This window comes from Pinus tabuliformis, chromosome 9 (genome assembly GCF_031772625.1).
Source record: "Pinus tabuliformis cultivar Carrire ecotype Pingquan chromosome 9, CPIR1, whole genome shotgun sequence".
Lineage (NCBI taxonomy): Eukaryota > Viridiplantae > Streptophyta > Pinopsida > Pinales > Pinaceae > Pinus > Pinus tabuliformis.
Window position 1 is genome coordinate 533,960,295 of NC_142307.1, and position 25,662 is coordinate 533,985,956.

At 39.4% G+C, this 25,662-nt stretch overlaps 1 pseudogene across 1 annotated transcript in view; it reads right to left on the reverse strand.

Moving 5' to 3' along the window:
- Nucleotides 1-1,206: 1,206 nt before the first annotated feature.
- LOC149149596 (transcription factor GAMYB-like) overlaps nucleotides 1,207-25,662 on the reverse strand; it is a 48,838-nt pseudogene continuing 24,382 nt past the window's right edge. The window contains exons 3-4 of the transcript XR_016263052.1: nucleotides 5,641-6,028; nucleotides 1,207-1,733 (exon numbers count right to left, since the gene is read on the reverse strand). The product of XR_016263052.1 is annotated as a transcription factor GAMYB-like (transcript). The remainder of the gene's footprint in view (nucleotides 1,734-5,640; nucleotides 6,029-25,662) is intronic.

The following is a 25,662-nucleotide window of genomic DNA, read 5'->3' on the forward strand; positions in this document are numbered from 1 at the left end:
CTAGAGACCAATACTAACAAGTATTTTACTTCTCGTAAAAACACAGTATCCTAGTTCTGGCAGTTTGAATATAATTAATAAATACAATGCACATATTTCCATGAAATTCTTGCAAAGGGCATGCCCTTTTAGAAAATTTGCCAAATCTACCCATCCAAAAATTGATCATGAAAAAGTAAAAACATAATCAAACAATACAAACAACTTGAAAAGTTAAAAATGGTAATAATTGCAATAAAAGCAATTACCTACGTATAGCCACCAAGTTAGTAAAAGGAAGACATCCCAACTATTATTGTTCATGTTCACAGTAATTACTTGCCAACAATTACTACACATATTAACGATAATTACTTGTCAACTATTTACAGATGCAAGATGCATCTTTCAAATATTTCAAATAAAATATTTCTAATGCAAAAGATTATCATATAGCATGACATTAGGAATATTATTTTGGCACAACACAAGAATGAATTGATGAACTTTACAAGTTTCATGCCACAACAATTATGACAAATAAAAGTGGGTATAGAAATAATATAAATTGTACATACAGACTGTATTATCTTAAACTTTAGGTTTTATATTTAGACAGATGCAATGGAAACTTAACATCTTTAACATAAGAAAATTTTAACTTTAGCTACTGATAAAAGGAAACAATAGCAGCAATGATGATTAGTGTATAACGTTGTAATTTTAATTACTGCTAACCACGCAGTAACAATTATCAACAAATTGCAAAAGGATAAATAAACTAGACCACAATAACAAAGGGATCAGGATGTATTTAAAAAAAAAACTTTAAAATTCATGCATTTGAGATACAAAGGTCATAAACAGAAGACACATGTTGTTTTTCACATAAAACCATAACTTCTCACTGAATTCCATCAAAACATAATTGGAAGAAAAGTGGATAAAGTAAGAATCAAACACAAACGTAACAACATCAAATATATCATCAAATGCTATATTTCCAAAAATTCTGATCAAACACACGAGACCACTAGAATCCAAACCATCAAGGAGAATTACATAAGTACCAATAGATCATGATAATTTGTAGTGAATTAGAATTCTATATCATAGACCTTCTACAATGACTATCCAACTACACATTTACAACAATTTAACCTGACTACTGCTACTCCAGCAAAAGAACCTACTAATCTAATTGAAACTTAGTCTTTGCCTCTAATATCTGGCTTAGCCCACACATAGTAGATGGATACCACTTTAATATACTATAAATATGCTTGCTTTTGCATTTTAAATCCAGTTAACCTGTTATAGCTACATGTTGAAGACTATCAACTGCAAAAATTCATTGAATTAGCTCTTGTTTACACTGTCTTGATACACCGACTATCTTCAAGACCCTATATTATAGTTAAAGATGAAATTCAAAATCTCAAGGAAGATCAGCAATTTGTGTGACACCAGGCATATTATTCCAGTGGCAAGAACCAAGCCCCCAAACATGATTTGATGTAGAAGGTCCTGAAGCCATCTGTTGAATATCTACATAGAAATCATCATTGATTAGAGTGGCAAGAGCATCACTAATAGCATATTGCTCTTTCTCAACAAGCTCAGCATAGGAATCATACCAATCCAAGACAGGCGAAACATTTGGCCTTGCAAGGTTCAATAACGTGGAAATTCTTCATCTCCACAGTTAGTGCTAGACATAAATTCGTTGCGCTCTTCAATCTTTATGTTCACCCGTGACAAAAATGCAATTAAAAAAATGAGCCTTCTCAAAAAGAGGGGTGAGACTGTAACAGATTCAGTACCTTTAGTTGCAATAATAGGTTTATGTAGTTTCCAAAATAGAAATATGTTAAGAGATGAAAATCCATGTGTTTTCCCTATTCTTTTCATGAAAACAACTCACTAAATGGAAACACTTACCAATTGCTGTTATATACCTAGGGGGGTAATATGGGGTACCAAGGGAGGTACCCAAGGTAATAATGTAATAATGGGATGGGCCATAGTAATAAATAAGGTGGTTAACCCATGTCATGTAAGGGACCATAAGTAGTTAATAATAATGTAATGGGCCCATGGTATTAGTTGATGGTATGAGGGAACCATGGTAATGACCCATGGTATTGTATGTATGAGGCCTATATAGAGGCTAGAGACTCCACATGGAGAGATATGAAGATGATGTGAAGTATTCTTGTATGAACAGGCATATGGCTTGTGAAGTGTTCTCCTTCCTTAAGGAGTGAATGTATGGTGTTGCCCTACCTTAAGGGTTTGATCAATAAAGTATCATTTCATATTATTTCTGGGTTTATTTGCATTCTCTTATACTTTTATATCAGATCTATAATATTCTTGGGTTAGATCTACAACAATTGGTATCAGAGCTACAACAATTGGTATCAGAGCTATATTTTCATATTAGATCTACAACAAGTGGTATTAGAGCACTTTCTTGGGCAAACCGTGGAGAAATTTTTTTTCATTTTTTGCAGGGATTTTTGGGTGGCGAAATTGCAGATCAGATCTGTACGTTTTGGTGCCAGATCTGCAGAATCTAATTATAGATCTATATTCCTTGTGAAAAAATACCCAAATTCAAAAAAAAAAATCAGTTGAATTGGAGTCCGGATGAAGGAGATATCGCTGATTTAAAAATCAATGGGGTTCCAGACAATTTTCAGGACAGCGAGTTTGCGGCGCAGATCTAGAAGTTTTGGTGCCAGATCTACAAGATCTAATTGTAGATCTGGAATCTTTGTGAAAAAACACATGATTTCAAAAAAAAAATCAGTCGAATCGGAGTCCGGATGAGGGAGATATCGCTGATTTAAAATCAGCTCTTTTTTCAGAAATTTTGGGTGACGGCGGGAGAGTAGCAGCGCAGATTTGAAATTTCATTGTCTGGATCAAAATTATACCTAGGGGGGTAATATGGGGTACCAAGGGAGGTATCCAAGGTAATAATGTAATAATGGGATGGGTCATAGTAATAAATAAGGTGGTTAACCCATGTCATGTAAGGGACTACAAGTAGTTAATAATAATGTAATGGGCCCATGGTATTAATTGATGGTATGAGAAAACCATGGTAATGATGCATGGTATTGTATGTATGAGGCCTATATAGAGGCTAGAGACTCCACATGGAGAGATATGAAGATGAAGAGAAGTATTATTGTATAAACAAGCATATGGCTTGTGGAGTGTTCTCCTTCCTTAAGGAGTGAATGTATGGTGTTGCCCTACCTTAAGGGTTTTCATAATAAAGAAGCATTTCTATCTATTTGGATCTTGTTATTCTTGGGTTATTTCTGTTATCATAACATTTCTGGGTTAGATCTACAACAATTGGTATCGAAGCACTTTATTGGGCAAACCGTGGAGAATTTTTTTTTATTTTTTGCAGGGATTTTTGGGTGGCGAAATTGCAGATCAGATCTGTATGTTTTGGTGCCAGATATATAGAATCTAATTACAGATCTGTATTCCTTATGAAAAAATACCCAAATTCAAAAAAAAAATCAGTTGAATCGGAGTCTGGATGAAGGAGATATCGCTGATTTAAAAATCAGTGGGGTTGCAGACAATTTTCAGGACAGCGAGTTTGCGGCGCAGATCTAGAAGTCTTGGTGCCAGATCTGCAAGATTTAATTGTATATCTAGAATCTTTGTGAAAAAACACATGATTTCAAAAAAACAATCAGTCGAATCGGAGTCCGGATGAGGGAGATATCGCTGAATTAAAATCAGCTCTTTTTGCATAAATTTTGGGTGACGGCGGGAGAGTAGCAGCGCAGATCTGAAATTTCAAGTGCCTGGATCAAGATTTCTACCACATGGGCAGATGCAGAGTAGTTGTTCCATTTCTAAAAACAGGTTATAATAGAGATTCTGAGCAATATTGATGGATCTGTGACTATTTCAATTTTTCACCAATATTTTTGTGATGGCGGGCCTAGATCGGAGTTCGAGGGACTTGTATAAATTTGACGGTTCTCACACGTCAACATGGCTAGCACAAATGGAGCAGTATTTCAGATTGAATCATATCCTAGATGATTGGACTAAGCTTGGGGTGGGGACCATGTACCTGGACAATGAACGAGGGCAATGGGCGGAATGGCATCAGCGTCGCAATGGACCTTTTCAGAATTGGGATGCCTTCAAAAAAGCTCTTTTAGAGCGCTTTGACCGTAAATCAAATCTTGTGGATAAGCACACACAGACAGACACACAGCCTAGCAAAGCTTTTATTTTTACAGGAAAGAAGGAAACCAAGGAACCAAAAGGGTTATTTTTGGCTGGTATCTCTGTATTGCAGGTTCATGGATTGATTCAGAAAGAGAAGATCATTGTTTCTATCAATCCTAGTTGTAAACATAATTTTATCAGTGTTAATTTGGCAAAAAAATTGCAAGTCCCAGCAAAACAAATTGAACATACACAGGTTGATAATGAGGATGTTCAAGTGTACAAGGATTTGAAGATTTCTATGGATAAATATGTGTTGCATGGTGATTTTTATGCCTCAGAGATGGATAATATGGATGTTGTTTTGGGATATCCTTGGATGGAATCCGTGGGTACTATCAATATTAATGTGCAGAAGAAATTCCTGAAGCTATGGTATAAAAAGAAGAAAATTACATTACAGGATATTTCCATCCATAAACAGGTAGAGCACATGGAGGCTGAAGCAGAAGATGTTCAAGGGACTGACATATCAGATGATGAGCCTTTGATGATCGACAATCAAACACAAACAGAGGCTGCAGAAGAAAAGGTTACAGGTGATGATATATCAGAGGAGGGCTCAGTGGTTGAAGTCATATTGAAAAAGAAGACATCACAACAGGCACCACAGCAGGGTGAAGTCAAGCAAAAGCCATCGTGGGTTAAAACTTCAACATATCATCACCCACATCACCCTGCAAGACAACCATCATGGAAACCAAGTAGTCACATGATAGATAGAAAGGAGAAACGATCCACCTACTACACATCAACACAGAAGAGCTGCCACGGTCAACTTCCATCTCAAGTGAGCGAGGCACCAGCGAGATCGAGGGTTCACCTTTCTCTTGGATGGCTAGATGCACGTGCATGGTATCAGTGGACTACTCTTTTGAGTAGATCTTATTATTTGTGTTCTTCCCATGTTTCGGGGACGAAACATGCTTAGGGGGGTGGAATGTTATATACCTAGGGGGGTAATATGGGGTACCAAGGGAGGTACCCAAGGTAATAATGTAATAATGGGATGGGCCATAGTAATAAATAAGGTGGTTAACCCATGTCATGTAAGGGACCACAAGTAGTTAATAATAATGTAATGGGCCCATGGTATTAGTTGATGGTATGAGGGACCCATTGTAATGACCCATGGTATTGTATGTATGAGGCTTATATAGAGGCTAGAGACTCCACATGGAGAGATATGAAGATGATGTGAAGTATTCTTGTATGAACAGGCATATGGCTTGTGGAGTGTTCTCCTTCCTTAAGGAGTGAATGTATGGTGTTGCCCTACCTTAAGGGTTTGATCAATAAAGTATCATTTCATATTATTTCTGGGTTTATTTGCATTCTTTTATACTTATATATCAGATCTATACTATTCTTGGGTTAGATCTACAACAATTGCTGACTGAGCGGATGATGACTCGTCCCATGGACTGGTGCTCAAGAGATGGGGGGGTGTTTTCACTGAATACTGAAGCAGCGGGACCACCGAGAGGGGTGATTGGATAACTTTATTCACTGCATTCTATTTCTGACTCACTTGCTCCAACATAATTGGTCAAGTTACTTCTTGATGAGATTGGTGGCAATTGTGTAATCATTTATGAAGATCGCGTATTCCGGCCACCACCCATTGCTTGAGACTCATGCAGCAAAGCTTCTAACAACCCACAGTTGTGTGGAGAGAAGCCATCAACATGGGTGGATGGAATATGAGGTGGTAGTGTGTATGAGTTATTTTCTGTAGGAGTAGTCATTGTCTCCATATGCATGCCAGTGGTATGTGTTAGGTTCCTATAACAATAGGAGTCATAATTTTGAATGATTGAGGTTAACCCTTGTAATATTGTACATACCTTTGCTTTTGCAAATGTTTTCCATATTCAAAAAATTAAAAAATGTAAAGAGGGTATGTCCTAAAAGAATAATCAAAGGACAAAAAGAACAAAAAGGTCAAAAAAGATGAAAAATATGAACCCCAAGAAAAGAAAAAAGACCATGAAAGTGAGCAAGCCAAAATGCCACTCCTATTTACTTTTTATGTATAATAATGATTGTGTGCAGCTTGTTATTATTACCACAATCCATGATAGTCAAAATGTTTAAACTTGGCTATTTCATGTTCTTAATTTCATGTCTATAGATAGAAAATAAAAATTTGGCCAAACAGTGTAACCTTGGCAGATAATTAGATAGGTAGAGTAAATAAAAGGAGCCCAACTAGCCCCAAGGGTTAGCTCAATCGGTCAAGCCGGGGCCTCGCGAATGGGAGGTCACAGGGTCGAAATTAGAAAGCTCTTGGGGTCAGGTCAGTTAATAGGCCGAGGGGTGTGACCCCCTTCGGGTGGGGTCCACGCTAGCGTTGTTCGATCTTGGACGTAGCGGACCCACTGACCATGGGTATCCGTGAACCAGTAGTGAAAAAAAAAAAGGAGCCCAACTGTTTAATCTGGGCCCTTGGAAGTAATAAGGTTAGATTTAGTTAGTTTACTATTGTAAAGAAAAGGAAAAATATTTGATAAGGGTTTGCTAGCTCAAATGCACCCTAATAAAGAGAAGTAAAAATGGTAGGATGAGTAGATGGGTAAGTAGAAGAAAGGTTGCAGAAGTATGATGATTGGCACATTTATCATCTTTCAACATGTATTTCAAATGTGAATGGGAAATCAAACATGGAAATGGACTTCAAAGTCAATTAATTAACTTCCTCCATTCATTTCACCTTTTACTAGAATAATTTCCCATAATAAATTTCGAAGTACAAAAACCTTTAAGTCAAAAGAGACTCAGAGGATTTCTCTGACTTTTGGAGGGACAGGACCCTCGGCTCAATGACTTAAGGACAACAAGTACTAGATTCCCCCTCATAAATCCATCTCCCTTCATCCCCCCTCATTTCCCTAGTAAAACCCATTTTCCTAAGGATAAAACACTATTTTCCTAGGGAAAGTAATAACCCCCCATGAAAAACCCCTTTTTTCCAAAAAACCCACAAAAACACATTACCCTAAGTATTAATGTTAATATGTGAAAACATCAAAGTTCACAAAAAAGAGCATTTGCTTATTGATTTTTCCCTTGTCTGCTCATCTTTTCACATTAATTACTAATTTATTATATTAAATCCCGATGAAAACACCTTTCCCCGTATATATAGCTCCTACATATTAATTAACCCCGCCCCTTAGTTTAAATATAAACTATAATATATAGTCACCCCAACCAAAATATCTAATCAATCGATCTGCGATAAAAAGGAATAAAGTGTCATTTAAACCCTCCATTAATCACCCTGATGGCTTAATCCCGCCTTAATCCATCATTAACCCTTATACCACCGCACTTAAGTGCCCACTGGGCCCCCCATTAGCCTCCGTGCAGCTTTCCCGCCTGATCACTGTGTGATCGCTTCCATCCACATTTGACGGCCCTTATCCATATCAGGCCAACCCATCCGTCGAACGATACCCGCCCAATAAAGTGGTTTGTCCACGAGCCCCCGATGCTACGTGTTAGCCGATGAGTGAAATCAGGCAGCTCCTCTCGAAAACCATCGGGCGCCCAAAAGTGGTGCAATAGAAACCATTTACCGGCCCGCTACATGAAAAAACAATCACTTTTCACCCCGTACCTGCCAAAATTGACTTTTGCACATAAAGCCAAAAAAGCCCCAAATCATTTGTTTTCACTGGAATTTTAGCTGTAAACCTTTGTTTGCATGCACGCCACCTGCGAACATCAAAGTCGTCAACCCACATCCAATTGCACTCCAAAGATGCCACAGACCGCCTAGACAACCTTGCAGCCTGTACAGAACACCTTCAACCGTCTACAATCACTAGCTGCCCTATTCATAGCCATTTTTACCTCATTTCCAGGTATTTAAGCCACAATTCACCGAAAAATCCTGTTAATTTCAAAGAAAACTAGTGATTGAGTAGTCTTAGTTAAGTTTAAAATTAATTAAGGAATCTTAACCAACCTAAGCCTACTCTGTGCTAAACCACCATTGCCCTAAAAACACTGCAAATTACCTCCCCCATTCTCAAATCCACAAGAATTGAGAATGGTTGCCCCAATCGCCATGGATGTGAGACCCATCTCTACACCCCACTTAGACCTGGACCACCTCCCCCTGGCTGATAGGGATTTCCAGATAAAGGACACCTCTATCCATGAATCCCCACTCAAAGTATACTGCCAAAGTAGGGATAGATACTTGAACCAGGCTGATGAAATTGGTCTGTGGGAGTCCAATTTTCCTAAGTACCAGTTTCCTAGAGTCCACATTTTCCCAGAAATTGTACATTATTGCCATGCCAACTATGTCCCCAGTCAAAGAGCAGTCATGTCCCCCAACCAGGCCATACTTTTCACTATCATTGCTGAATCTATAAATGAGATGCTACAACTCCAACCTGGCCAAAACTTGACTCCCCTCTCCATTGGAGACTTGTTGGACTTATATCCCAAACTCAACCCTGCAAGATTGGCCCAGATAATCCAAACCTTCATCATAGAAGAGAAGTATACCCCCAAAGACCCCCCTCCATATGTAGCAGCTTTATTTTCTCCTTGGGGCAAAAGTATTGTGGATATGATATCTAGTGTCCTGGGTTCTACCACCAGTGAATATATTGAAGATATTATTTTAGCCTTCATGTCCATATACACTCCAAGACAGCCTCCTGCTATCATATATGACTATGCTCAGTTCATAGCTAACAGGATGCATGAACAGTTCCTCAGAATGAGTAATGAGAGAGTCTTCAAATACTCCTCGGTCTTGTATGACCTTTTCCTATATTACCAATCAGAAAAATTCCCACTTACCTTGCAAAAATTGGACACCAAGGGCCAACCAAGATCATTTATCTTCTGGACCCCATTGATTCATCAACATCCCTCGCCCTATTCATATAATGAATTCATAGATTCCTTTTTCCACCCTGTGATGACCATGCTCAGTGGAACCCCTCCACCAAGAATCAGTCCTGAGATTAGGAGAGTCCTTCATCTAAACATCAATCATCAGGTGGGAGATTGGTACTTGTAACAAAAACACACTGAAATTAGGATTTATGGTTGTGAGTTGGCCCCATGCAAACTACCTAAATACCTCCCAATGAGGTTATTTTCCCTGGAGTACTACAGACAGATAATAAATTCATATTAGGTAAACTTCGTTCAATCCAAAAAGAAAGCCTAGCTCAAGATCAAATATCAATTGGGTCCTTTTATTTGTAATAGCAGAGAAGTTGGAAAGGAGGCAGACCTAATCCTTTAGAGACTAAAATTAAAACAGAGCTTCATATGGAGATATGATCCCTTGGATTTCATCTGCAAAAGAAGGAAAAAAAACAAGATGGCTCCCTATATCCATCACCACATCCCTGAGATAGAAAAGTATGCCAACCAATTGCAATGGGTGGAAAACAGTTTAGAGGACAGGGATAATACTGAAGCTATTGTGGAAAACACATTAATAGATCTGGAAAAAAAACTTGATGAGGATTCTTTCCTACAAGTTCCAGGACAATCAGATAGGCCGGAACAATCAAACAGGCCAGATCAGCCAACCAGAACAGAACCATCAGAAGAACCAGCAACTACTTCAAGTGCCCTTCCAGTCATGCAAACTCCTCAGAATGAGGAAAAGGTCCCAAAAAGGAATAGAGAAGGGGCTTCCACTTCAGGAATGCCTACTTCTGATGTACAAAAAGAGTCAAACAAAACGCAAAAGCCTAATCCAGCCTCTAAGCAAGAGTTCATTGATCACTCAGCTGAGGTCACTAATACAGAGGTTGAAAGAAGCAGGCCCACCGCTCCATCTGGGAGTATGCAGGAGCCCTCCACATCACAAACTCAGATATTGATGAGGCAACAAAGTGTTGAGGTATCCTCCTTTAGAATTCTTGCAGATAAAGATCAAGACATAAAGGAAAGATACAAAGAGATTAAAGCTAGGAATGAGAGGCTTAAAGCCCAAACATATGCCCAGTATCTGAAAATGACCCCCGCCAATCAAACAAGGCTAATGTCAGCCTTTGATATCAAAGAGGGGAAAATGCAGATGACATTTATCAAGCCAACCACTCAGCAGCCAAGAGCAGCATCAGATTTCATAAAGGTGGACTTTGAAGTACTGGCAAGGGATATTCATCCCATTGACCAGATTGAACTGCACAAGCAAACAGGAGAGATGATTTACTCTACATCGACAGGGAAGGCCATTGTTTCCCACCAATTACAGAAATCCCTGAACAATACATCAGCACAATTTTAGTTGGAGAAGGCCTCCTCACAGGCCAAGGATAATAGAATCAAGTCCTTAGAGGACTTAGTGATTGAATTGGGACACGATCCCAAAGATGTAAAAGTTGCAGAGCAGCTAATTAAAAAGAAAAATGATGACATTGCTGCACTCAAGAAGTAGCTAAAGATACCCCAGTTGCATCACCCACAAACACAAGAAGTCCTAGAAGCACAGCAAGGACATGAAGAGCTCATGGACTTGGTCCTGAAACTAAACGATCAACTCAAGGAGATAGAGAAGGAGTTGGACACTTTAATTCAGTCGAAGAAAAGTGACTTGGCCAAAAATTCTATAACTGTCTTCCCCACAGTATCTACAGCAGTTCCTTCCACACTGGCAGCGTCACTAGCTCCCACAGCTCCACCTGCCACAGCATTTCCAGTGACAGCAGAGTCTACAACAGCAACAGGTACACAGGGAGAGAAAGCAACAGAATTAGTAAAAGCCATGGAAGAGATGTCTATCTAGGCTATAGAGATGAAGAGACTAAAGGAAAACGTAGCAAGTCTGGAAACTAATTGTAAACTTGCCCAACTCCAGCAAAAAGAAGAAACAAAAAAGGCATTGAGAATGGGTGAGAGAATAAAAATCCTGGAGAAGGATTTAACAATACAGAAACCACTGGGTCAAACCAAAGAAATGCTCTGGGCCAATATCATTGACTCCATCAATGATATTTGGCCATCAATTCAAGTTATATTTGAGCATAGAGAATTAGTGAATATAGCTACTAAAGCTATCCAAAAAGTAGAGGAAGATCTGGGGAATAAACCAGAGGATGCTAATCGACTCATCCACTTTCTAAACAGCAAGAACATATATGAGCTCCATGAGCTTAACATAGAAGATAGGACTGAGGCCATTCTGGAGATTAGGAAGGTTCTTTCCAAAAGAAACCTTATGCTTAACTTAGAAGAGAAATGCCATAACATGCAGGTAGCCATTGATAGATTCATGGCTAAGTTTCAGATTTTGAGGGAGAAGGGTCTTCCCAGTCCTATGGTCATCAATGACAAGCTCATGCCTCAGCTGGACTATGGAGATAGATTAAGAAAATTGGCTAAGGAACAAGCAAGTTCTTCTGCAATTAAAGCCCTGCCAATAGGAAAAGTGTTATATGACACATTGGAGAAATTATTTTTTCTAGAGCATGAGGTGAAACACTTGTTCCTCACTAAGCCAAATTTTGTAAAGTACACAGAGGCAAATGAAATCTACAGAAGGATGATGAATGTAAAACTACCTAATGCGGAATGGTGGAAAAATATGATAGATTTACTATAATAAATTTACATTAGAAAGTTATTGTACAGTAAATGAAAGCAGCCAGTTAAAATAGGTAAAAGCAGAGCAGCACAGTCAAAGAGTAGCAGGGTCAAAGAGTATCAGTTGAAAGATAAAAGTGAAGAAGATTCTAGTGTAGAAATGCTACAAATATCAGCCAGCTTAAAGGGCTCCAACTTAACTAAAAATAGCCAACAACACCACAAGAAAAGGGACATCATGAAGCAGTTCAACATCTTTCTCTATCTTCATGCAAGAAGCTATTTTTATTCCTTAGATTAAGTCTCAAGTTGTTTTGAGATATTTTGTAAATATTTTTGTATATATACTTCATATTTCGAAGTATTATGTGTGGATTCTTATACTTTCAATAGAATTTTGCTCAAAGACTATAAAAGCTCTTGTATGATTGATGAATAAAGATCAGATATTTCAAGGGATTCATGTGTAAAGCGAAGTACAAATGAGTAATTTTCTTGTGTTGTTTTATCTCTCTTAAAGTTGTTTCAAAATATTAAATGTTTCCGAAGTCTGAATGTTTAACTTGAATATTATTTCAGAATTTTCTTAACTGCACTCTGTCTTACTGTTATACATTCTTAATGTTTTCTCTTAAACTATATTAGCTATGGAATTCTTAATTGCTCCTTAGCTTCCGTAGTTTCTCCTCTAGTCCATAGTAAAGGATTCTTAATTTCCCTTTACTCATGATTCACTGATGTTCCCCCATCTTAGCCTCGGTCTGAGGATTCTTGATTGCCCTCTCACCCACATTAAGACTAATTTCACCGTTTAGTTCAAGGATTTGTGCTTCACTCTGCTATCTTGCCCCTTGAACACTCCCTTTATTGATTTAACTCTAGCTTTGATGCACCTTCTATGACTCCATGGCCCAATGGTCTAAAGGCATCAACCTATTAGCCTGTTTTAAGGATTCCACCACCAAATCTTAATACAAATCAAAACCCCCCCTGAACTCTAGAACTAGACTAATATCTACGAAAAAATAGCTAAATTATATAGAGAGAGCCCTCTCTGAGCCATAGGTCGACTAGAGCCTATGCTTAAAAGTTGGTTTGTGATTACCACGAAGCCTTCCCTTCTTCCAAAACTTCTAAAGAAAATTCTTGAGTGATAACATAGTGGCGACCATACTGGGGACTCGATCCTTAGTCTCCTAAAGCTTTAAGCAAATCTTAATCATCATCTTGAGCCCCTTAAAGTCAGTTTCTACGGAATTTTTAAAATTTACACTAAAAAACATTTTAAAAGTTATAATTCTGGCTACCAGGAAAGATCATTATACCAGGGCCAACCCGGATCCAAACCCTGTAGTTATTGTGGATGATCCAGACAGAATTGTAAGAAAATCCCAAAAAGAATAAAGTTTAGCTTATAAAACACCATTAGTTAAAGCTAATTCTTGTCCTTACCAGTGGTTGTTTTTAGAAGATTTACCTTTTGATTTGCAATTTGATCTCTCATTTTTTAGAACAAAATCTGAAAGTGTGCTTGATGAAACTGTTCTAGATCCTTATTTTATTGCAAACCTTGAAGTTCAAAGAGCTAATAGATCAATTGATGAATATATTTTGAATACTCCACTATCATCCATTAATACTACTCTAACTATTGAACTTTCTGCTCAATCCTCCAACGTTATTAATACCCCTTCCATCACTACCAAACCATCCATTATTTCCACTTCAGTTCATTCCACTGGCCCATTCATTCTACATATCCTTATACAACCTAGAATCTTGTTTCCACCTATAGACACTCCCACTTCACCCATTAGCTCTTCAAGTTCACTTATAAATACTTCCATCTCCCCTATATCCACAACTGTCCCTTTTATCCCAATTTCCATTATAGAAACCCCTTCATCCACTATTAATATTTCAAGTTTAATTGTAGATATTCCAAATTCCACTGTTAATACTTCGGTTTCAATTGGAAATCTTTCATTTTCAACTGTAAGTACTGTTAGCTCATCCATCTCCATCTCAACCCAAACTAACCTTCCCTTATCTTCGAGCCAAGCCAAGGCTTTAGCCATGGCCAATAGATATGCCCCTTTGGTGTTGCCTAGTCAGTTACATGACCTACCTCAGGACTATCAAAGCAAAATTCAATTATTTGATGCTACAGGCCTATACACTGCTCAGCAACATGTTAACATAATGAATGATTATTTTGAGTTACATGAGATAGATGATGCAGATGTAAGAATGAGACTCTTGCCCAAACATTAGCTCAGGAAGTTAGAACCTGGTTTAGAAACTTAGCTGATAGTAGTATTGCAGATATGACAAACTTTCATAGGATGTTCATTGAGAGATTGGAAAGGAAGAAAAACCCATTGCAGATACTTTATGAGTATGAGAACATTAAGGGAAGTCCTAAAGAATCAGTTCAAGACTACTACACCAGGTTTAATAGCACTTATAATGCCATCCCTGCCAACCTTAAGCCTCCTCCTGATCTCATAATGATGAAGTTCCCTAATGGTTTCGATCTAGATATGGCCTACCAAATTAGGGAAAGAGAGCCTGCAACCCTAGAGAAAAGCCAAACCAATGCAATAAAAGTAGAGGCTAATCTTTTAGCCAAAAAATCATGAGCAAAGATAGAAAGGAGAGTAGGATTTGCTGATGAAGCTTCAACATCTAATGGTAAAGTAGATATTTTGGCCAAAAATGTAGAAAGAGTCATGGATAGACTTGACAACCTAGATAGAAAAACATGGGATAATCAACAAGTACCCCTAGTTAGGAATGCTAATTTCAGGAAAAGCCAAAATAAAAACCAAAACACAGGAAAGAATGGACCTGATCAAAACATTAGACCCCCTTTTCAAGAAAACTATGCAGAATCATTTGATCTTGATGATCCCGAACAAGATACCCAAATCAACCTAATGGGATTAGATGATCAAAACCCTATATTCCTCTCCCAGGATGAGGAAGAATTGCATATGTTACAACAGCTTCAAACCCATTCTGGAGAGTCATTTGACTATAAATAGGGATATGACTCTGCCATATTTGAAGTGCACAAACAATATAATTTGAGAAGTAAAAAGAATGTTGGTCCTCCTAACCAAACTAAGAAAGCAATGGAAAATCAACCCAAAATAACAAATAAAGTTCTTGTTTCGGAAGTGCGTAAAATCCTCCCTAGACCAAACCAAAATCCTCCTAGTCCCATCATTGAAGAAATAACTGCCAACCAACCCCTGGTTGAGCAGCCATCCACATCAGTTCCACTTAAAGAACCAGAGAAAAACACCCATAATGCTAGATTTGAAAGTCCCCATAAGGAAATCCCAAGTAAAAAAAAGGAAGATAGTTCCACTCAAAACCCTGTTCCAAAGGTCTACAACCCTTCCTCATTATTCAATTTGGGAGCAGAGTTATCCAAGTTGAAAATTTCAATCCCTTTGACTGAACTAGTTAAAAACAAAACTTACAAATCACAAGTACATCAGAACTTGAACATTACTGAAAACAAAGACTCAGTTAACTTGTTTGATGATAAACCAGAATTAATATTTGGACCAGATGTTAATGGAAAACCGCAAGAAGGAGGAATTCCCCCTTTTTACATCAACCATAATATTCATGATAAAATACTACACAATGCCATGTTAGATTCTGGGGCTTCTCACAACCTAATGCCAAAATCAGTGATGGAAAAATTGAAACTTGATATTACTAGACCTTACAAAGACTTGTTCTCTTTTGATTCAAGTCAAGTAGAATGTCTAGGGTTAATCAAAGATTTGTGTATTACCTTAGTCCAATATCCTGCCAAGAGCATCCTCATGGACATTGTAGTGGCTGATATTCCACCAAAATATGGCATGCTATTGTCCAGATCTTGGGGAGCCAAGCTTCAAGGATCCCTCCAACTGGATATGTCATATGCCACAATTTCTGTGTTTGGATAACCCAAGAAACTATACAGAGAAACTTTCATGAAATACATGGTAAGCAGTCAAGATCGACCTCAAAACCATCCCATCTACTCCATGCATTCAGATGTAGACTCTTTTATCATGTTCAACTGATCTGGATTTAAACAGGAACGCAAAAAATTACAGAGATAACCATAAACATAGAGATGCAACGGAAATAATACTTCATTTCATTAATGTAAAATAATGAAATATGCTTACAAACAGCAATTGAAATAAACCAACTAGGGCGATGGTAGCTTATCTCTGAGAAGAGATGTTGCGGCTACATGCCTCTAAGCTACCTTACAATGAGGCTCAAGGGCCTTTTTATTATTGAAAAATAAGAGCAAACCCTAAACAACCAAAACTCTAACCCGAGGAGATGTAACACCAAGAGTTTCTGGGCCCCGTTGGGGTGAGTTGGATAGCCAACTTCCCGGGGTCGCGACTTGGTCATATTATCTCCGTTTGACGCGCATGATAGCCCGTTGGATAGATCTATCCGAGGACTACGATGAAAAAGACAAATTTTAACAAAGAATTGCTGGTGGTAGATTTCCAAAGAAGCGTCGTTTAGGGCCTCAAAACGGCTCCAGAAGTTTAAGACCCAAAAAATGCTAAAAATAGTAAACTGTGCAACAATTAAGGAAACTGAAAAATTGAAAGAAGAGATGGTGGGGGTCCAAGTGGAATTCGCAGGTGGCCACCAATATCCACTTGGATCATTCCTCCACCCTTAGGAAGCAATGGTCCCCATTGCGTTGAATTCCTCCATGAGATGAGCGAACTTCTGCTGAACTTGGTCCCTAGTGAGCCACTTGCCTCGGTGAAGGAGTTGGCCTGCTTTGACAACTCAATACAGTTGGATATTCTGTTGGCGAGTGTGCTTGATCTGTGTGTCCATTATCCAATCAGTTGCAGCTTGTTCCATGCAATATGGATTTAAGTCTGTGGGTGTGAGTTGTTCGGCAATGTCGGATGTGTCTAGTAATGGTGGAAAGTATGGCCGAAGGTGATCCACATTGAACACTGGGTGCAGGCCAAGGAATGGGGGAATGTTGAGCTCAAATTCATTGTCTCCCACAGCCTTGGTAATGGTGTAAGGACCATATCGGAGTGGTCTAAGTTTCTGATAAGCTTCGGTAAGGCATTCCTTTTTCAAATGCAACCAGACTTTGTCACCCACCTAAAACTTGTGTGGCACCCGATGTTGATCATGTCACTGCTTGTACTTGGAATTTGATTTCTCCAGAATGCCATGGACCTACTGGCAAATATGTTGGATGTTCTCAATGAAGTTGTTTTCCTTATCTGTTTCGGACTGGACATGAGTCGAATCTGTGTGAGTAGCTACAAATGGCATGGCCACATCAATGGTACATAGTGGCTAGAACCCCAAGCCCACCTGAAAAGGGCTATGGCCAGTTGAGCTGTGGAGAGCCCGGTTGTAGCTGTGCCAAACATAGGGGAGGCTCTCGTCCCATGTGCGTGGATGCTTTGAGTTGTACATGCGGCGAATGTGTACAATCATCCTGTTGACAACCTCTGTCTGGCCATCAGTTTGAGGATGGAAGGCTGTGGACTTAGTGAGTTTGGTGTCCAACAATGACCAGAGACTGGACCAAAATGTACTGAGGAACCTGTTGTCCTGACCTGAGATGATAGACAGTGGGATCCCAAAGTGTACACACACTCATTCAAAGAAGAGTTTAGCAGTGGCTTCTGTTGTGATATTCATCTTGCAGGCTGCCATAATGGCCATCTTCGAGAACCTGTCGACGACCACAAAAACATAGTCATTTCCATGCTTAGTGGAAGGAAACCCTCACATGTAATCCATGGAGATGGATTCCCAAGGTCGACTAGGGGTAGGCAGTGGGGTATAGAGGCCTTGCTTCTTGATGGTTGGTTTCGCAATGGCGCAGGCAGTGCATGATCTAATGTACTTCCTGACATCTTGTCGAAGATTCAACCAATAGAAATACTTCTAGAGTACTGCCACCGTTTTCTCGACCCCAAAATGCCCAGCAACCCGACTGTAGTGTGCTTCCCAAATCATCTTGGTACGCTCGCCTGAAGGAACACAAAGGCTACCCAGGTGGCATAATAGGGCATCATCGAGGTGAAAATCTGGAACATGCTAACCCTCCAAGAGTGTCTGGTATGTGTGTCTAAATTCTGGGTCAATTTTGTAGAGAAGTGGCCAATCAAAAGTCTCATGCCCACAAGAGTTGAGCACGGTGGTTAACGCCATGATCGGTGGTCGACTCAGACAATCTGCAACATTATTGGTGTTGCCCTTCTTATACTTGATATTCAAAAGGAACTATTGCAGGTATGTGGACCACTTCTGATGGCGATCATTCTGCAATTTCCCTCGGGTCTGTATGAACTGCAGGGGTCAGTGGTCTGTGTGGATGATAGTTTCCTTCCCCAAAATGTAATGCTTCCATTGTTGGCAGGCCTGCACAATGGAATACATCTCTTTGTCATAAGTGGGATACTTTCGGACTCTGTCTGAAAGTGTCTCACTATGATATGCCACTGGATGCCTATGTTGAGTAAGGACTGCCCCAATAGCATAGTCAAAGGCATCTGTCTCGACCTCAAATGGTTGTTGCAAGTCTGGTAATGCAAGCACTAGTGTCGAGCAGAGGCGTTCTTTCAACTTTGTGAATGCCTTCTGTTGAGATCCAGACCAAAATATTTTTGCTTTTGCTCCTCCCTTGGTGACTTGACTCAAGGGCCAAGTGATATGAGAAAATCCCAACACGAACCTGTGATAGAAGTTGGCAAGACCTAGAAATTTGCAAAGCTCTGGCAGAGTGGTTGGAGATGGCCAATCCTGAATGACTTGGATCTTGGCTGGATCCACATGCACCCTGTGTTCATCAATAATTTATCCTAGATACTGAACCTGGGTCATGCCAAAAGTGCATTTCTCCAAATTGGCACATAATTTGTGTTGCCGCAAGTGTTTGGAGAACCTGTCGGATGTGGTGGAGGTGCTCTTCCCAACTCTGGCTGAAGATCAGGATGTCATCCAAGTAGACCACTACAAATGAGTTGGTGAATGGCTGCAAGATGTCATCCATTAGCTTCATGAAGGTTGTAGGAGCATTCATCAATCCGAAAGGCATAACTAACCATTCAAAAAGGCCCTCTTTGGCTTTGAAGGCAGTCTTCCACACATCAAAGGGTTCGATTGGTACCTGGTGATATCCTAGCTTCAAATCGATCTCACTGAAATATTTTGCCCCCTTCAGTTGGTCCAGGAAGTCACCAATCTGTGGGATCGAGTAGCTATTACGGATAGTGATCTTTTTCAGTGCCCGATAGTCAATACAGAGTCTCCAAGTCCCATCCTTCTTCTGTACCAACACGACCGGGCTCCCACACGGCGATGAACTCGGATGGATGTGACCTTTTTGCAGCAACTCCTGAATCTACCTCTTGATTTCATCGTTCTCTAGAATGGAGTGCCGGTAGATTAGTCCATTGGGCAGCGGCGCACCTGGGGTCAGATTGATGGAGTGCTTGACCTGATAGTGCAGAGGAACCCCTACAGGGGAGGTGAAGATGTCCTCGTAATCCTCCATGACCTTGTCCATATGTAGTTTTCGTGTGGAGGGGCCCTGTCTGGAGATCGTGGCCACTGTCTTCTTCTTTCCTTGAGGGCGTATCATCAGGAAAACAAATTTCCCAGTTTTGGAAATGAGCTTACTACATTGTTTTGCAGTAATCAAAGAGATGGCGGTAGGTGGTGCTACCTCTGGTATCCTGTACAACTTATTTCCCAAAGTAACAATAACAGCACGGGGCCTTGATTCATACACAGCATGTCTCTTCCACAAGTATGGTTGTCCTAATAATATATTACAAAATTCAAGGGGAGCAATGTCACATAATACCTCATCCGTGAAGGGCTTGATGTTGTATGGAAGGCGACACTGCTGGCTTATGCGGAGATGCCATCCTTGGTGAAGCCACCCGATGGTGTACAGTTGTGGATGTGTCATGGTCGGTAAGCCCAGTTGCTTCACGACCTTTGCCGAAATGAGGTTCTTTTGGCTCCCGTTGTTGATAATGAACTGTGTGGGGAGCCCTTTACCCACATCTAGGAGTGGAAGAGATGCTCCTTCTCCTCTGGATCTTCGGGTTCCTCATTCTGGATCTTCGTGGTGGCAATAATGGCATTAGGCTCTGCATCGATAATCTGCTTCCCTTTGTCATTCCTCTTATCGGGTTCTAACTCAGAGTCGGAACATGCATCTGATTCTTAAACCTTTAGCTTAGCCACCAATGACTGCTTCGCCCGACATTCACTTGTGTTGTTAGTGGCACTCTTATGGAACTCACACCACTTTCCCGTGTCCTTTTTCAGCTTTGTGACGCTATTCTTTGCTTGCAGCTTTGGCCGGTTATCTTGGGCCACCCCACCTTGGCTTTGTCCTTTGTTCTGCGGCTTGGGGGCACCTTTCCCTTGCTTCTGATTCACAGATCCAAAGTCTCGCTTCTTCTATTTAAACTTTTGCTCGACCTTGACAGCATATCGATATGTCGTGCCGAGCGAGGAGATGTTCAGAAATTCTATTTCTTCCTAGATGTAACAGGTAGCCGCAATACTTGAGTACCAAATGCTACTGTGTATCCTTGATACCCAACTTTGTGCGAAGGGTATGGAAAATATTGGTAAACTCCAGCATGTCTTGGTCCCTTTCCTGCCACAGCATGGTCCACTTTATGTATTGATCCTCATAGCTTCCAATAGGGTAGTACTACTCCTTGATGGCATCCCAGAATGAATTCCAAGTGGGTGCGGCTAAAAATAGTGAGCCTAAAATTTCATCCTTCTGCTCGCAGTAGGTTTCCCACCAATCCTTGATGTGGGGGGCTGCTTTGAGAAGAGCGAAAATAATTTTTTCCTGACTGGAAAAATCATGAACAAAAAAATAACCCTCTAGTAGATTTAACCATTTATCGACGGCATCTGTGTCTATCTGACCCTCGAATATGGATATTTCAAAATTAACTTGTACCTTAAACGGTGTGGCATTTCCAGAGTAGCTATTGGAAGCCGATGCATCACCCCTGGGTAGCTGCTGAAGGATCTGGGCAAAGTTGTCCATCATCGCGTTCCTTTGTCACTCGAGGGCTTCTTCAAGCAAGATTTTGATAGGATCTCCTGCCCCCTTGTCTTTCTTTTCATATGCCATGGGAGGTCATTGGGATTTGCGAGGCTAATCTTGCAAAGGTTCGACCAGTTCAAGCCATAACTCCTTATATCCCGACCTCATTGGGGACATGCAAATAAAAACAGAGAAAAAAAAGCAGACCGCTCTGATACCACTAATCCATATTTAAATAGGAACGCAAAAAATTACATAGATAACCATAAAAATAGAGATGCAATGGAAATAATACTTCGTTTCATTAATGTAAAATATTGAAATATGCTTACAAACAGCAATGGAAATAAACCAACTAGGGCGATGGTAGCTTATCTCTGAGAAGAGATACGGCGGCTACATGCCTCTGAGCTGCCTCACAATGAGGCTCAAGGGCCTTTTTATTATTGAACAATAAGAGCAAACCCTAAACAACCAAAATGCTAACCCGAGGAGATGTAACACCAAGAGTTTCTCGGCCCCATTGGGGTGAGTTGGACAACCAACTTCCCGGGGTCGCGACTTGGTCATATTATCTCCGTTTGACACGCATGATAGCCCGTTGGAAAGATCTATTCGAGGACTACGACGGAAAAGACAATTTTAGACAATATATTGTTGGCAGTAGATTTCCAAATAAACGTCGTTGGGCCTCAAAACGGCTCCAGAAGTTTAGGACCCGAAAAACTGCTAAAAATAGTAAACTGTGCAACAATTAAGGAAACTAAAAAACTGAAAGAAGCAATGGTGGGGGTCCAAGTGGAATTGGCGAGTGGCCACCAATATCCACTTGGATCATCAACACTGATCAAACACCAAACGAAACTCCTAACAGTGTTGTTGCAGAACCAAAATAAATTGCAGTTTCCTCTGCTAATGAATCTAAAGAAACTTCAGAATTGTATAATGAAGAAAGTAATCAGGTTGCCAGAAATAAAAATAAATGGGATACCAATGATGAGAACTATGTACATGAAATTTTATGGCATTTAGAATTCGATGCCTCTGTAAATAAGTTAGGAGCAGGAGTAGGAGTATGGATTTATAATTTAGAAAACAATCACTCAGAGGGCCATGCCTATAGGTTAAATTTCAGATGTACGAATAATATGGCCGAGTATGAGGCTTTGATTCTAGGTCTCAAGGTAGTTAGGAATTTAGGCACTCAAAGAGTTTCAGTCATAGGAGACGCAGAGCTAGTTGTAAATCAGATTAAGGGTGTATATATGACTAAAGACACTAGATTAGGTTATTATAAAGGAACCATTGTAGAAATACTCAATACTTTTCTAGACACACATCTTGCAGTAGTTCCTAGGAAGAACAATATGCAAGCCCATAGTTTGGCAATGTTTGCTAGTACTTGCAGGTTACCCTTCCAACCTAACCATCAGTACACTACTGAGGTCAGGCACAGACCTTCAATCCCAAATAATGTGCAGAACTGGCAAGTATTCTCAAATGATAGACAGATAAACAACTTTTTAACTTTAGAAGAAGAATTTGCACACAATAACATAGACATTAATAGATCCATAGATCTTAACTCTACGGATGAAGTAATAATAAATGAGCTAGAAGGTAATGAAGTAGATAGTTTTAATCTCACTAAATTCACAAGGTCAAATATAGACAACCTAGAACAGGTTGAGATTGATGAAACAATTAATGATGAAAACGAAGTAATTAATCTCAAGGATAATTTATTACCAAAAGGTTTAACCCTCTGGAAGACTTATTCGATTCAAATGATGTTCCTAGGAAGCCTAAAATGGAACCATTAAAATCTAATATTGAAGAGTGTAACATAGGCACTGCAGACAATCCCAAGCTAATTAAACTGTCAAAGTCACTCCCCTTAACAGAAAAGGTGAAATATATTGAGTTATTGAAATAATTTCAGGATATCTTTGCTTGGAGCTATGAGGACCTTAAATCCTGTGACACCAGCATCATCCAACACACAATTCCTCTCAAAGAGAATCAAAAACCTTTCAAACAAAAACTTAGGAGAATTAATCTTGTCTTGTTACCTTCAATAGAAAAAGAAATTAATAGAATGTATGATGCCAAGATAATTGCACCAATAAGGTTTTCTGAATGGGTCTCAGACTTGGTCCCAACCAGGAAGAAAACTGGTGAGATCAGACTACGTGTAGATCTCATAAACCTGAATAAAGCATCACTTAAAGACAATTACCCCCTTCCCAAAATGGACCACACATTAAAAAGGGTAGTTGGATCAACCAGGATCTCATTACAGGATGGGTTTTCTGGTTACAACCAAATTTTGGTTCACCCTGACGACCAACCCAAGACTGCTTTCACCACTCCTTGGGGCACCTTTATGTATGTCAAAATGCCTTTCAGGCTAATGAATGCAAGAGCCACTTTCCATAGGGCTATGGATATAGCCTTTTCTAAAGAAATCCATGATTTCCTTGTGATATATCTTGATGATATTACTGTTTTCTCAAAATCAGACAATCAACATCTAGATCATCTAAGGGAGGTATTTATAAAATGCAGAAATTATGGCATCTCCTTAAACCCCTAGAAATCTTTATTTGGATTGGAAGAAGGGATATTGTTAGTACATATCATTTCTAAAGATGGCATAAGAATAGATCCTGCAAGAATTGAAGCCATCTTGCTGATGCAGCACCCTAGGAATATCAAAGAACTTCAAGCCTTTTTAGGAAAGATTAACTTCCTTAGAAGATTTATTTCTAACCTAACAAAGTTAATTAGAGCGCTAAATAACATGTTGAAAAAGGATTCGACCCTAAGTTGGACTGTCGAAGCTAAGAAATCATTTGAAGACATCAAGATAGCCTTGACAAAAACCCTGGTATTAGTTAGTCCCAAATTTGATAGGGATTTCATTTTTTTTTCCTTTGCTTCTGAGCATACAATAGTTGTAGTTTTATTGCACAAAAATGACCAAGGACATGAACAGCCCATTGCTTTCTTTATCAAAGCCTTAAGAGATGCTCCCTTAAAATACAACATAATGGAGAAACAAGCATTGTCTTTAGTCAAAGCTATCAAATATTTCAGGGTATATATTTTGTATTCTCATATAGTAGACTATGTTCCTAATTCTGTAGTCAAATACATCCTGACTCAGGAAGGTCCTTATGGGAAAAGGGGAAAATGGATTGCTACTATCTTAGAGTATGATATGGAGATCAAACCTACAAAGTTAATCAAAGGCCAAGGCTTAGCTAAACTTATGGCTGAGTCGAACTGTTAGGCCTTAGACATAAACTTTATTGCTGCACTAGATGAAGGAGAGGAGATGGCGACTCCACCGATCAGTCAAGCCTTTGTTGAATCACCATGGTATGCTGATATCACCTACATTTTACAAAACTTACAAGCTCCTCCTGGATTATCTAGAACCAAAGGTAGGTTTTTAAAAATGAAATATTTGAAATTTTGTATACTTGATAATGCTTTGTTTTGGAAAGATCATGAAGGAATTCTCCTTAACTGTTTGTTAAAATATGAGGCTGAAAAAGTTCTACAAGACTTTCATGCAGGTGACTGTGGTGGACACCTCTATTAGAGAACCACTGTAGATAAAATCTTAAGGGCAGGTTTCTACTGGCCAACTTTGTTCTCTAATGTCAAGAAATTTGTGACCTCTTGTCATAAGTGTCAAATTTTTGAAGGAAAAAGAAAAATTTTGTCATTACCCCTTAAACCAATCACTGTTGGAGTACCTTTTCAACAATGGGGTTTAGACTTCATTGGTGAAATTCACCCGCCCTCCTCTGCCCAACATAAGTGTATCATCATAGCCATAGACTGTTTCACAAAATGGATAGAGGTCATACCTTCAAGGCAAGCCACATATACTGTTATTATTATCTTCCTTGAAGCCAACATTCTGTCTAGATTTAGATGCCCAACCAAGCTCATTACTGATAATGCAGCAACTTTTAAATCCAAACGAATGATAGAATTATGCAATAAGAATCACATTACCCCGGGTCATTCTACAACCTACTACCCTCAAGGAAATGGACTGGCAGAATCTTCAAATAAAAGCCTGGTGAACATTATTAAGAAGTTACTGGAAGATAATAGCAAAACATGGAACAAGAAGCTAGTCAAAGCCTTATGGGTTGACAGACTCACCACCAAGAAGTCAATTGGTACATCCCCCTATCAGCTAGTGTATGGCATGGAAGCTATTTTTCCATCCTCTTTGGGAGTACTAGTGATGAAGATGCTCCAAGAACTGCAATTTGAACCAAATGATATCAAGAGGAGGATAAACCAGACTATTCATCTCCAGCAAACCAGAGAAGAGGTCTACATTAGATCTCAACTTGTGCAGGAAAGGATCAAAAATATTTTTGATAGAAGGACCAAGGCAGATGATTTCTACTTAGGTGATAAAGTACTCAAGTGGGACTTGAGAAGGGAAGATAAGGGTAAGCATGGGAAATTTGATTTCCTATGGAAAGGCCCCTATATCATCTATGCTTACAGAGGGAACAATGCTTTCTTCCTTAAAGGACTAGATGGTACTAAAGAAGGAGGAGGACCAGTGAATGGTCGAATGCTCAAACACTATATTGAACCTAGTTACTAATTTCACTTATCATTTGTACATACTTTGCTTTTAAAAGTCTAGAGTTGATTGGATGGTGATTTTTGAAGTTGAAGCCCGAAGA